The sequence below is a fragment of the Canis lupus genome, chromosome 31 (assembly GCF_011100685.1).
Source record: "Canis lupus familiaris isolate Mischka breed German Shepherd chromosome 31, alternate assembly UU_Cfam_GSD_1.0, whole genome shotgun sequence".
Taxonomy (NCBI): Eukaryota; Metazoa; Chordata; class Mammalia; order Carnivora; family Canidae; genus Canis; species Canis lupus.
In genome coordinates this window covers 3,519,269-3,532,332 of record NC_049252.1, presented here as the reverse complement: position 1 = coordinate 3,532,332, position 13,064 = coordinate 3,519,269, and the positions used below count along the sequence as shown (strand labels likewise).

General features: G+C 37.0%; 3 long non-coding RNA genes across 4 annotated transcripts in view; 1 reads left to right on the top strand and 2 right to left on the bottom strand.

Annotated features, from left to right (window-relative positions):
• Positions 1 to 652, bottom strand: part of LOC111093471 — a 281,715-nt gene extending 281,063 nt beyond the window's left edge. The window contains exon 1 of the long non-coding RNA XR_005382069.1: positions 116 to 652. This is a non-coding gene — a long non-coding RNA (uncharacterized LOC111093471). The remainder of the gene's footprint in view (positions 1 to 115) is intronic.
• Positions 653 to 703: 51 nt separating this feature from the next.
• LOC119867033 overlaps positions 704 to 13,064 on the bottom strand; it is a 69,561-nt gene continuing 57,200 nt past the window's right edge. Inside the window, exons 2-3 of the long non-coding RNA XR_005382068.1 lie at positions 10,900 to 10,947; positions 704 to 1,440 (exon numbers count right to left, since the gene is read on the bottom strand). This is a non-coding gene — a long non-coding RNA (uncharacterized LOC119867033). The remainder of the gene's footprint in view (positions 1,441 to 10,899; positions 10,948 to 13,064) is intronic.
• LOC111093519 overlaps positions 719 to 13,064 on the top strand; it is a 233,233-nt gene continuing 220,887 nt past the window's right edge. For both annotated transcript variants that reach the window (XR_005382067.1, XR_005382065.1), the window contains exon 1: positions 719 to 1,300. This is a non-coding gene — a long non-coding RNA (uncharacterized LOC111093519). The remainder of the gene's footprint in view (positions 1,301 to 13,064) is intronic.

Sequence of the window (13,064 nt, the reverse complement as noted above, 5' to 3'; positions counted from 1 at the left end):
AAAGAAAGGGTGTTTGAGTTTCCCTCTGAAGAAATGAAAAAGAAAAAAAAGAAAAAAAAAAAAAAGGGCTTGGTGCGCCATCCCCTCCCCTCCCCCCCACTGGCCAAATAAGTACCTGCTGTGAAGGCATCTCTGCGGCCTCTGAAATCTCGAAATCAGTATCCCGGGGCAGGACACGGGGCGTTCACGCCGAACAGTGCGCCGGGGCGGACCAGGCCCCGGAACCCGACAGGCGCCGCGCCGCGTGTTTGGGCGGCGTCGAGGGTCGCGGCGGTCGGTCACTAGCGGGCCCCGGGGCCCCCCGGAGGTCCGTGCGCGCCGGGCCGCCTTCCAGGGGCCTGCCTACGGCTAGTCCAGAGAGTTCCCCAGCATCAGGACGCCGTCCTCCAAGCCCTCGTGCCCGGCCCCTCGTCGAAGGGGTCTCCGGGCAGGGCCTGCCAGTGGCCACACGTGCTCGCGGCGGAGGCCTCGCTGAAGGGCAGGTCGGCCTCCATGGCAAACACGGGACACGGCTCCCTGGGACTCCTCAACGACGTGGCGGCGCTTCCAGCTGAGGGCAGCACAGACGCCCCCCGCCACTCGGCTTGGTTCTCGGCACTCCTCAGAGGACACAGGTCCCACGGCCCGGCCGGACCCTCAGCGCCCCGCGGGGGGGGCGGGGGGCGCACCGCGTGACATCAGCGCGCAGCGCCGGACGGCGGACGTCGGGGCGCACGTCACATGCGCTGGCCGCACGCAGCGCCCCCTCCTCGGTGTCCGGTGTCCGACGGCCGCCCCGCTGTCCTTGATCTTGCTGGAGTACTAGACGCCCTTGGTGCCGCGGGTGAGAATGTCAGGGTCCGGGCGGTGGGCCGAAAACACCAGATCTTGCAGGTCTTCGCGGCGTGTTTGTGCTTCTGAGTGAGGCAGCCGCGCGCTGCTGCGTGTTGGGAGGCCTGGGCGGATCGAGCACACTCCTCTCCCGCCGCGCAGTTTCATGGTACGAGAGGACTGGGTCGGATTCCTTGATGTGCTGAGCCTCCTCCAGGCCTTTCGGCCAGATCTCCAGGTGCACCTCCCTGGCCCGTGAAACGATAGGCTCCCTCCGTTGTCCAGTGACGCCCCGCCCTTTGGGGTGACCTGGCCAGCTACTTCAGGCCCTCTCCCAGTTTGGGCTGCCTGCCCAGATTCTTGGCCTCCACAACAAATTTGACACCTGACTCACCGTCGAGCTTCATCAGCTGGGTATGGGAGTGCTCCGAGGTGGCCGTCTTCATCAGGAACTAGTCAACTCCTACCAGGCCTACCATGTTCCTGCAAGGTATGTTCTCAAAGGATTCATCATAAAGATTATTCCCTGGCTTGCTTCAGGTACAGGTTCTCTCTCTTTGCAGGAGTGTAGTTAGGAGTATGCATTATGGCCATTTCATAATATATGCAAATATTGAATCATGTGTACACCTGAAAGCAACATGACGTTATATGTCATTTATACCTAAACAAAAAGTGATTTTTTTACAAAAAAACAAAAAACAAAAACAACAACAACAACAACAAAAAAAAAACCCCACAAAACAGAGAGAGAGGATACAGAAAGGTTTATTACTCACATAATGAAGCTTTCTTTAAAAAACAAAACAAAACAAAAAAAAACGGTTATCTTATGAGCAGGTCCAAAAGCAGAGCCTGGAGGTAACAGATAAAAGAGACCAGTTAGGCTTTTCTTGAAATTAGGGGATCTGTTTGAGTGAATGTTCCTGTGAATGGGCCTGCGATTTGCATGGTTTGAATTTCCTACTCTTGCCAAAGGAGGGAGCACCCAGCCTTTCTTATCAGCTTTGCCAGTTGTGGGGCAGAAGAGACAGGGCTTGAAAACTTTCAGCAGTTAAATGTCAAAGGTGAAGTCAGAGTTTGTTAAGATGCCAGAAGAGAATGGCACTTAAGGGCCTTTGCAACTACTGCGTTCTCTCCCATGAATCATCTTTGATCCAATGTAACAAAATGTGGATGGTTTCTTGTATTCTCGAATTATGGTGTAAGCTGACAGTACCTTGTTTTAAGTACTTAACATTCTAAATTCAGAGAGCCACCAGAAATTGGAATTATTGAGAGGTGCCAGTTAGAGAAAGGACATATGTTAACCCTGCTCATTCATCCCTACCAATTACTATGGAATGAACATTGGAAAATAATACTATGGTTGACATTTTGGAGAGATTCCTGTTCATGGAAAGCCTTCCCACTTTGGAGACATGGAAGGGGGCTCTATGAATTTTATTTTGAAAGTTTGGTAAAGGCTTCAAGAAGAGGAATCAGTTTTCATTCTTTGTTTATACATCTGCTTGGAACAAGGATTGCTGAAATTCTCCTGTGCTAAATGAACAGAAGGAAGGAGAATTGGAAAGAGAAAAGAAAGAGAGAGGGGAGAGAATGTATGTATGTGTGTGTATGGGTAAGCTGCAAGACATGAGAAGGAGCAGAAACACCTTCTCTAAGTATACAGGAGAAGCATTCTGCAGGGTCCCACAGGACCTCGAAGGGTAAATACAATTGGGGGATATAGCCTTGCCATTACACCTACAGATTTGAGGAATGAAGGGACAAAACAGACATAAACATTAAAGGAATTCATCAGCTAAGGGTCAGCTGAGAGATGGGGCCAAACCCACAAATGTAAAAATGCCTAGGGGAGCTGCACACAAATACTTTGTCATGGTTTGTTGGAGCTCATAGACAAGGAATATAATGATTATATCAAGCAAAGAAAAGACTGCAATCCCATGCTAGGGAGTAAGAAAATATTGGAGTTTCCCTTTCCTAACTCATGACTCAGTACACAAAAGGAGGGAAGAGAAGTTTGGGAAAGACAGACCATAATTTTCTCTGCTTAACTCCATCTTTCATTAGCTCAAGGTAAGACTAATCTGTGCTACACAGTTGGGAAGGTGAGAGAGGAAATGTTACTGTTGAGTTTGAGAGTAAAGTTTTAAATTGTAGCAAGTCTGTCTTAAATGGGAAAGTGAGGTCAGTCCATAAACCAAGGGAGATCAGAGAAGTTTTTGAATCTGGTTTCTCATTTTGTTTTGTTTTGTTTTGTTTTAATGAACCTTTAGCAGGAAATTTTATCAACATAGTACCACATGAAGATAGTTACTAAAAAATAGAACTTTAAGAAATTATTCCAGATATAGTCACATAACTGAATCATTCTGGAGCTTTAGACCTCAGTAGAGGTGTTATATCCCTGTGGGGCTACCTCTGACCATCATTTGTATGTGTTTCGTACCCTTAATTGTGGATGGTTGAGAAAGTACAGTAAACAAGTGGAATTTGAAGTTCACTGTCCTTTCTTGTGTATGTGTGTGCATGTAATTCACATACAGAATTATCCAAATATTTTTATTATAGGAAATATGATCACCCTCAACCATGGGGTGGTTTATACTAAGAATAGTAGGCTATAGAATAAAAATTAAGAACATCAATATTTGTTAAAGAACTGTTCACACAGAAGTGAGAGGAAGCACATTTAAAAGTTGCAGGTATGACCAGAATAACATGGAGACAAACTCAGAGGGGAAAGGGAAGAGTAAAGAGTGTAAAACCTAGCAAAAAAAAAAAAAAAAAAAAAAATTACCCTAAGATAAATACTAAGATGTTGCATTGATGGTAGCATTTCAGATATCCGAGTGTCTTAAGCTATTTCTGTAACATTTATGGAGAAGGAGTTTGAATAATAAATGGCTGTGGAGAAAAGTTGTTGAACACTAGCCATAGGAAAGTAGAAATCCCTATATATATCTTTTACAATTGTCTTATAAACATTAACAGAAAACTAAAGTGGAAAATATTTTATCTACCTAATTTAAAAAATTATCTCAGCCGGAAAAATGTAAAAAAAATAGCTATCTACATAAAAGATAGTTCCTACCTGTTTTGCAATTTATGACATCATTTCATTATGACAACTGTGAGAGCAATAATGCAATGCTGTCTGAGCCATTTTCCAGATTTGGGACCTGGGTGACTGTACAACCTATGGAAGACATTTCTCTTTTCTGGATCTTAGTTTATGAATTTAGTCAATTTTGACTAAAGCTCTAGACTTTACATTTTTATTTTACTCAGATGTCCACAAATAATTTCTATTCACATGCAGTGTAGGAAAAATAAACCACCTGTGTTTCCAACCCTGTTATCCCACGTAAAAGCTGTGTAACTTTGGACAATTGACATATGCTCTTAGTGTCTCAGTTTCCTTGTTAAGTAAGTCAAAGTAATAATAATAGTCACTCTATAATGTAATGAGGACAAATAAGATATTATATACAAAAACTTTCACAGAGTGTCTGGTAAAAGGTGATTGCTTAGTAAATGCTATCTATTATTATAATTGCTTGTAATTCTAAAATGGCATATGTTACATTTATGTAAATGTATGTACATATGAGTTTATAAGTTATAGGCATATAGTGTATAAAGAGAGATAAATATATCTAGAGTCCTTTTTTAGAGTGTATGAACATATATTTCTTTTAAAATATTTAACAACTTTGAACTTTATAAAATGATTTCCACAAAATCCATATGCATAGATATGAAACTTAAAACATAGAACTTCTAGCTCTCGAGGATTCCCACAAGAGGGGAAAAATATTCTTTTCATGACTGGAAAAATAGAAGCACTTTTAGACAAACATGTACTTCAGACTATAATCCACTTTCCTTTCCTACTATGGCACTGACAGCATTATGAACCAGAAAATTGTTTGAGCAGCCACAGATAAGGAATTACAAATCTGGAGGTTCAAGAGTTGTATAAAGCAGATGTAAGGTTAATTTGCATGGTTTAGTTCCCTCCCAGATTTTTTCAGTATATTTCAATGGCTTAAAACTCTGAAAAACTGATAGAAAATAAAAAGGTTTCTATAGGCTCTCTGATTTCTTGCTGACTCAGCTGTCTGAAGGCAAAGCCAATTACTATGGCTTGCATTTTCTTGTGCAGAAACCAGAACATATTCATAGTTAAATAGAGTCATTAAATATTTAGGGGAGGGAGAAAAGTTTTATGAATTGAGATGATAACAGCAAAAAACTATGTATGGATATTTTCCTCTTAAACAACAAGAAAACACTTTTCTGAGAGTAACTTGAAAAATCTCAAGCATGAAATATGATTTGATTTAATATCAATTTAATGATTTTTTTTAAATGTTGATTTTTTGGTTGGCATGTAAGAAGAAATATCCTCTGATATAAAGCTAAATTTTATCCTTGGGGTAATAAAAAAACCAATATGGTCTTCTGAACAAAGAACTAGCTGAAGAATTGGGATTCTATTTTTGGCCTCACCAGTGACTTGCTCAGTGACCTTGGACATATCACTTAAATGGCTTTGTGCCTCAAGGTTCCCAGCTGTAATATAGAGATTATAATGCCTGCACCTACTTCATGGGACTGTAGAACTATTTCAGTTGAGTTTGTTTAAAACCCCAAAGGTTTTTGAAACTATCAGAAATAACAGTTAAATTCAAACAAGGTTGTATTTTATTAATTTCTTTTTACTGTTTGATTTGGTTTTCTTGTAGTCTTATATAATCCTTTTCGTACTAAAATAAGTCACTAGGATGAAATTAATAGGTAAAGATTTTCATGGGATATTAAGGAACAATTTTAACAATGAAGGGAAATTAAGAATGCACTTCTGAGATCCACTGATATAATTTCTACTCCTTGGCATATTTAACTCATGATTCAAAAGAGAATTGTATTATGATCATGTAACTTAGAACTTCTCACTAAATCTATAATTGGCAATTTTTAAAAATATTTTATTTATTTATTCATGAGAGACAGAGAGAGAGAGAGAGGCAGAGACATAGGCAGAGGGAGAAGCAGGCTCCCTGCAGGGAGCCCAAGGTGGGACTCGATCCCGGGACTCCAGGATCACGCCCTGGGCCAAAGGCAGGCACTAAACCGCTGAGCCACCCAGGGATCCCCTCAATCAAGATTTTCTCATAATGTCTCTATAAATGCACTGATAATGCATCTTCATCTCTCCAAATCCAGAAGACCTATTAAAGCCCTGTTCAAATGCCATGTCCTTCTAGATTCCTTCCCTCTTTGTAACACTATGTGTCATCCAATAAGGAGTTCTGAATAGTAGGAGGACTTGAGTAAGAGAGATAGCTCATTTTTTATATTCCTGATGTTTCATAATTTCTTACAATTATAAATACATTTGCATACAAATATATATGTATACATTTATTATTTATTCAAAATTATTCTTGAAAAGAACTTTGAAAAGTTCTTCTCGAACTCCAAACTAGAACTCACTACTCCAACCACAGAAATATCTTATTTGCTCTGTTCTCACAACACTTCTTAGAGTCTTAGACTTTTGCATTGTTACAAAACCTTAGAATCAAGGTACAGTCAACATTTCTCACCTATAAGTGAAATAGTCTCAACTTAATAATCCTTCCTCCTGCCATATCCCTTAGTCTATTTGGTGTCATACTTTGGTTTTTATTCTTTGTTTTGTTTTTACATATTTAAGCATTTTATCATTGATTTAGCTTCTTTTGGTCTCCAGTATCATGCTGAAGTGCTGTCTAGTGTTCCTATTGCAAAAGTGTACAATGTGTCTTACAAAGAAAATACATGTGGTAAGCTGCATTCAGACAAGAGTTATAGTGCTATTTGCCATTAATTCAAAGTTAATCAATCAACAATATATATTAAAGAAAGTATTTTTAAACAGAAACATAAAACAAAGTTATATATTGATCAGTTAATAAAGATGTTGTGATCAGTTCTCAGGAATATATCCCTGCATTATCCTTAGGAAAAGTGGTTCTGTATTTGCTATTTTGGCATGTGTGGTATCTTTATAGAACATAACTACCCACCAATAATAAGAAATGGCTGTACCTATTTTATTTGTTTACAAACACTGCCTTCAGCAATATTTTAAAATCTCCCTTCTAATTCCACAGTAGTGCCTGTCTTGTGCACATTTCCAATTTTATCGTCATTTCAATTATAAACAAAAATTTGGCCAACTTTAAAGCTTCAGTTTCATATTCATTTTAATGCTTGCCTCCTTCTTTCCCACAAAACTAGCCAGATAGCTATCCCAAGAATGAAACTGAGGCATATATCTTTTACTTTTTGTTATCTTGCTATTCTGAATTCCCTTCTGTGCCAAAATGGAATAGGACATGTAGTTACTCATATGAATATTGCTGTAGTTTTCTTTTCTTTACCCTGCTGCTCTTGTTAAGACTAACTGGTCATTGATACTGTTTCTGTGCAGCATCCAAATGCTGGCTCTCTTTTCACATCCAATATTCCACTCTGCACTCTGCATGTGATTATATCATTGTACTCCAAAACAAATAGCCACATGTCTTTCTTCCTCAAATCATGTCATTCTTTATATCTGGTATATGTGATATTCTATTATTTCTTCTTTTAATAGCTACCATAGTAATCATTAATGTTATTGTAGATTTTTGCTTTCCCTCTTTTTGGGAAAATGATAGTATTATTCTTTGCTACTCCACACATTATATGAAGTCATGTGCTTCTTAGAGTAGAAACCTAAACCTCTAAGAAGTAGGACATAATTTGCAATGTCCCCTTTCACTACCACAGCAATCTACATCACTGCAGACAGTAGAATCGTCACCAAATTATATTCTTGAGGGAGTATAATGTTGAGACAAACCTCCCAGTTCATAGTATCAAAAGTAAAGTGCTGCCTTAAAAAATAAAGTATGTGGCATTGGCTTATAAATTCTCCAGATTGTAAAAGACAACTTTAATCAGAAGTTAAAGACTGCATTGGTGAAATATTTGATAAAATTGTTTTTTGAAATAATTTACAAGGAACACTGGATAACTAAGAAATGTTTAGATCTAAAGATTGGCATTGGTAGTATGTTTCAGTTTGGGGTGATTTCTTTAAGAAATTTATTTTAAAAAAAGAGGCAAACTGAAAAAAAGTGGCCAGTTTGCAAGTAGGAATAAAAGATAAAATAGAGATTTCAGAAACTCAGTGACTTCAAATGTTGAAAAAATTTACCGAATTAAGACCCCAATATGAAGAGATAACACTGAGAAAACATTTTGACTCAGAAAGGCAGATCAATGTTCAGCCTTGGTAATTTTGGTCTAGCAATGACGATGTGATTTAGCTGAATGTGAAGTTCGTAAAAGATACACATGATTGGCTCCTCCAAGTCAATAAGAGCTGGCTCTAGCATCCCCCTGTCTCTTATCTTCGAATAAGCTATCTTTGGCTTTCTCTCATAGTCATAGAAGGAGTTCCAGAAAATAGGCAGAAGTATTCAATAACACTTGAGGCCTAAATGCATAACTGATGCACTGTGATTTCCCTTATATTTTATTGCGCAGAGCACATCACAAGGATGTGAAAAATCATGAATGTGGAAAGTGATTCCAAATCATAAATGTGGAAAGTGATTCCAAACCATGATATGAGTTTCCATAAAGTCCTATTACAATGGATACACATTTGCTAAATCTAATAAATGTTACTTAAGGCTACTAATAAGAGAGAGAATTAAGAAAGAAATATTAAATGATAATAGTTTTTATTTTTTGTGATATTTCAATTACAACAATATATATTCCATCTAAGCTGTGAAAGATGAAGAAATTTACAAAATTTCATTTTACCCATTAATCATCTGCCAGCCATTAAACTTAGTCTTGTAAATGTTGTTACATTTTTAGTTTTAAAGACTGTTTTTAGATAGATTTGCTTTGGTAACAAATAGCCCCCATACTTCAGTGGCATAAAACATTACTTTTAGTAATTTTAAGTACATTTACTTTTAATCAGGAGCTATATGTGTATATGCTTTATATGCCTTTCCATTATGGACTGTGATTAAAGGAACAATCTCTGCTTGGGACATCTCTATTGGCAAAAAGACAAAGCAAGATAGCTGGTAGAAACTTAAAGTTATCTTTTCAACTCAAGTGTGTTAAGTCATATCTGCTCCTGATTAAATTGCCAGCTTGTTATTGAAAATAGTAACAGTGACAATAATAATACAATAAAAAATGAACTTATTTCCTTAAACTAAAATATTATGGTGAATATATATCAGATAGTCATAATAAGTAATTATTTTAGGGAAGAGTAAGAGTAATAAGCTTATAGCAGACAATGGCTCATAGAAATCCTGAAATATTTCTGGAAAACATAAGGGAGGGACTCAATATTGGGGTATGCCATTTTTTCCTCCTTAGAAATAGCTCTCAGATCTTTTCTTCTTTATCCTTGTCTCCACTCTCTGGAAAGTCCTTCTTTTTGTACAGTAACCCTAGACACATCTTAAAAGGGCAACAGAAAGCAAGGACCCCGAGTTTACATCTACATAAACCTAAAACTCTTCATACACTTTTCAAACACCATGACACTATATAATCTCACATTACCTAAACTTCATCACTAGGAAATAAGGATTCCATTAATTTACTATTCTAATTTGTGAAAGAAACATATTCCAATAGGTCTACAACTGAAGTTCCAAATTCAGCTGCAACCTTATGTATCTAAAGACTAAGGGGAGTTTTATTAGTTTCTTAGGGCCACTGTAACAAACTACTAAAAATTGGGTAGCTTAAAACAACAAAAATTTATTTTCTCATAATTCAGAAGATTGGAAGTTCAAATTAAAGTGTTGACAAGATTGGTGGTGACTGGAGGTTCTCTCCTTGTTCCTGGTGGTTGCTGGCCATTCTTGAAATTACTTGACTTGTAGATATATCACTCCACTCTCTGCCTTTGTCTTTACATGGTGCTCTCCTTTTGGATTTGTTTCTAAATCTCTTTCTTCTTATAAGAACACCAGTCATATTGGATTTAAGCTCCACCTTAATCCACTATGTTTTCATCTTAACTTGATTGTATCTACAAAGACACCACTTTCAAATAAAGTCACCTGCATGGGTTCTGAGTGAATATACATTTTGGGAGATTACTATTCAAGCCAGTATAGGAGGCTCAACCAAATCTATGCAGGATAAACTCAAAGACCCACATCAAGACCCATTTTAATCAAACTGCCAAAAGCCAAAACCAGAGAATCTTGTAGGTAACAAAAGAGAAATGACTTATCATACAGAAGGGTTCTTCACTAAAATTATAAGATTTCTCACCAGAAATTTTGGAGGCCATAAGAAAGTGAGCTGATATATTCCAAGTTCTAAAAGAAGAAAAAGTATTAACCAAGAATAATATATCCAGCAAAATTGTACTTCAAAAATGTCATAAATTAAGATTTTTGTCTTATAAAAATCTGAGGGAATTTGTTACCACTACACATGCTCTGCAAGAAATACTAGAGTCTTGAATGTCAAAAGGAAAATATGATAGATGGTAACTGAAAGATGTATGAAGAAATAAGGATTTCAGTAAACATAAATATATAAGCAATTACAAAAGCTATTATTACTGTAACAATGGTAACTTTACTTTCTGTTTTTTATATGATTAAGAAATGAGAACTTTTTAAAATACAATTATTAGGGATCCCTGGGTGGCGCAGCGGTTTGGCGCCTGCCTTTGGCCCAGGGCGCGATCCTGGAGACCCGGGATCGAATCCCACGTCGGGCTCCCTGCATGGAGCCTGCTTCTCCCTCTGCCTGTGTCTCTGCCTCTCTCTCTCTCTCTCTCTCTCTCTCTGTGTGACTATCATAAATAATAAATAAAAATTTAAAAAAATAAAATAAAATAAAATAAAATAAAATAAAATAAAATAAAATAAAATACAATTATTAGCCTAAAAGCTAGTATCATTGGAAGTTTGGTTTGTAATTCCACATTTTGTTTTCTACATAATTTAAAAAAACTGGTGAATTAAAAAAATATCAACTTACGGTTTTGGATATACAGCATATAAAGATGTAATTTTGTGACATCAGCACCTGAAAGGAATAGGGATAGAGCTATAAAGGAGCAGAGCTTTCATATAGTATTGACAAATTCAAATTAGCATATTATAGTTTCAGATATAATTTTAAATATAATCCTCATAGCATTCACAAATAAAATAGCTTTAGAATACACACAAAAGAGGGTTAGACAGGACTTTAAATGTTTCACTAAAAGAATCAACTAAACATGAAAGAATATGGTAATGCAAGAAATGAGGGACAAAAAAGCTATAAGACATATGTAAATCAAATAGCAAAATGACAGAAGTCTTTATCAGTAATTACATTAAATATAAATTGATTAAATTCTCCAATCCAAACATAGAGAATGGCTGAATGGGTTAAAACATGGTTAAACTATTTGCTGTCTGTAAGAGACTCACTTTAGATCCAAGACACGAATGTGTGGAAAGTGAAAAGATGGAAAAAACCCTTGCAAATAGTAACCAAAAGAGAAGAGGGTGGCTATAGTAACACTAGAAAAAATAAACTTTAAATCAAAAAAAGGTAATAAAAGTTAAGGGACATTATATATTAATGTTCATACGGCATGATACAAAATTATAAACATTTATATACCTAATAACAATCAAAATATATAAAGCAAGGTTGTCTTCCCTTGGTAATCTAATCTTTCTTCTTGGAAGAAACCTTAGAGAAATAGTTTTGCAATAATAGTTTGATGCTTTAATACTTCACTCTCAATAATGATTAGAAAAATCAGAAGAGATTTCTCTGGAGAGGGAAGAAGGAAATAGAGGACTTGAACCACACAACTAAACCAGTTACATCCAACAGACATATATAGAGCTCTCTACCCAACAACAATCATTCTTTTCAAGTGTACATGGGATATTTTCCAGGAAATTGGAACCCTTGTGCACTGTTGATCAGAATGCAAATCTGCACAGCCATTGTAGATAAACAGGGAGGTGTGTGTGTGTGTGTATATGTGTGTGTGTTTTAAGATTTTATTTATTTATCCATGACAGACACAGAGAGAGAGAGAGAGAGAGGCAGAGACACAGGCAGAGGGAGAAGCAGGCTCCATGCAGGGAGCCCGATGCAGGACTTGATCCCAGGACTCCGGGATCTTGCCCTGGACCGAAGGCAGGCACTAAACCACTGAGCCACCCAGGGATCCCCTCAAGATGGTCAATTTTAATATATCATGTATATTTTACCACAATTTTAAAAACTGGAAAAAATGATTATTTACTGTTAAAGCAAAAATAATAACAATGTGGTGTGGAGTTTATAACATGTGGGGAGATAAATGTATGACAACAATAACAAATGGCCATGAGGGTAGAAATGGAAGTATACTAATATAAGGTTCTCACACTTTACATGAAATGGTTTAATATTACTTGAAGTGTTGAAAAGTTAAACATATATACCATCAACCTGCAATCACTAAAGTATTTATAGTTAATTGGTGAACAAAAGTGATATGTGAATTCATAAAAATATCCAATTAATATAAATTAAAGGGAAGAAAAAGGCAACAAAGAACACATGGAAAAATAGAAACAAAAATAGTAAGATAATAGATTTAAACCTTGAATGGTTAAACATAACACTACTGTATTATCTGAGATATCTACCTGAGAGAAAAAAAAAGCAATACCTATACAAAGATTTATACACAAATTTTTCATAGTTTTATTCATAATATTCATAATATTATTATTCATAATATCTTAAAACTGAGGAGCACTTGGATGGCTCAGTGGTTGAGCATCTGCCTTTGGGTGAGGTCGTGATCCTGCGTTCTTGGGATCAAGTCCCACATCAGGGTCCCCCCAGGGAATCTGCTTCTCCCTCTGCTCATGTCTCTGCCTCTCTCTCTATGTCTCTCATGAATAAATAAAATCTTAAAAAAGAATAAGACACACACAAAAAAGCATATACAATAGGATCTAACTAACGAAAATTTTAGAAAATTCAAACCAATAAAAGATGTCAGAAATAAAATCAGTTATTGCCTAGGAAAGGTTGGGGGAAGCTTGGTTGGGAACTGTGATTACCAAGGGAAGACACAAATTTTTGTAGGTTATGGAGATGGGTTCAATATCCTGATTGTATTAATTGTTTCACAGGTGTAT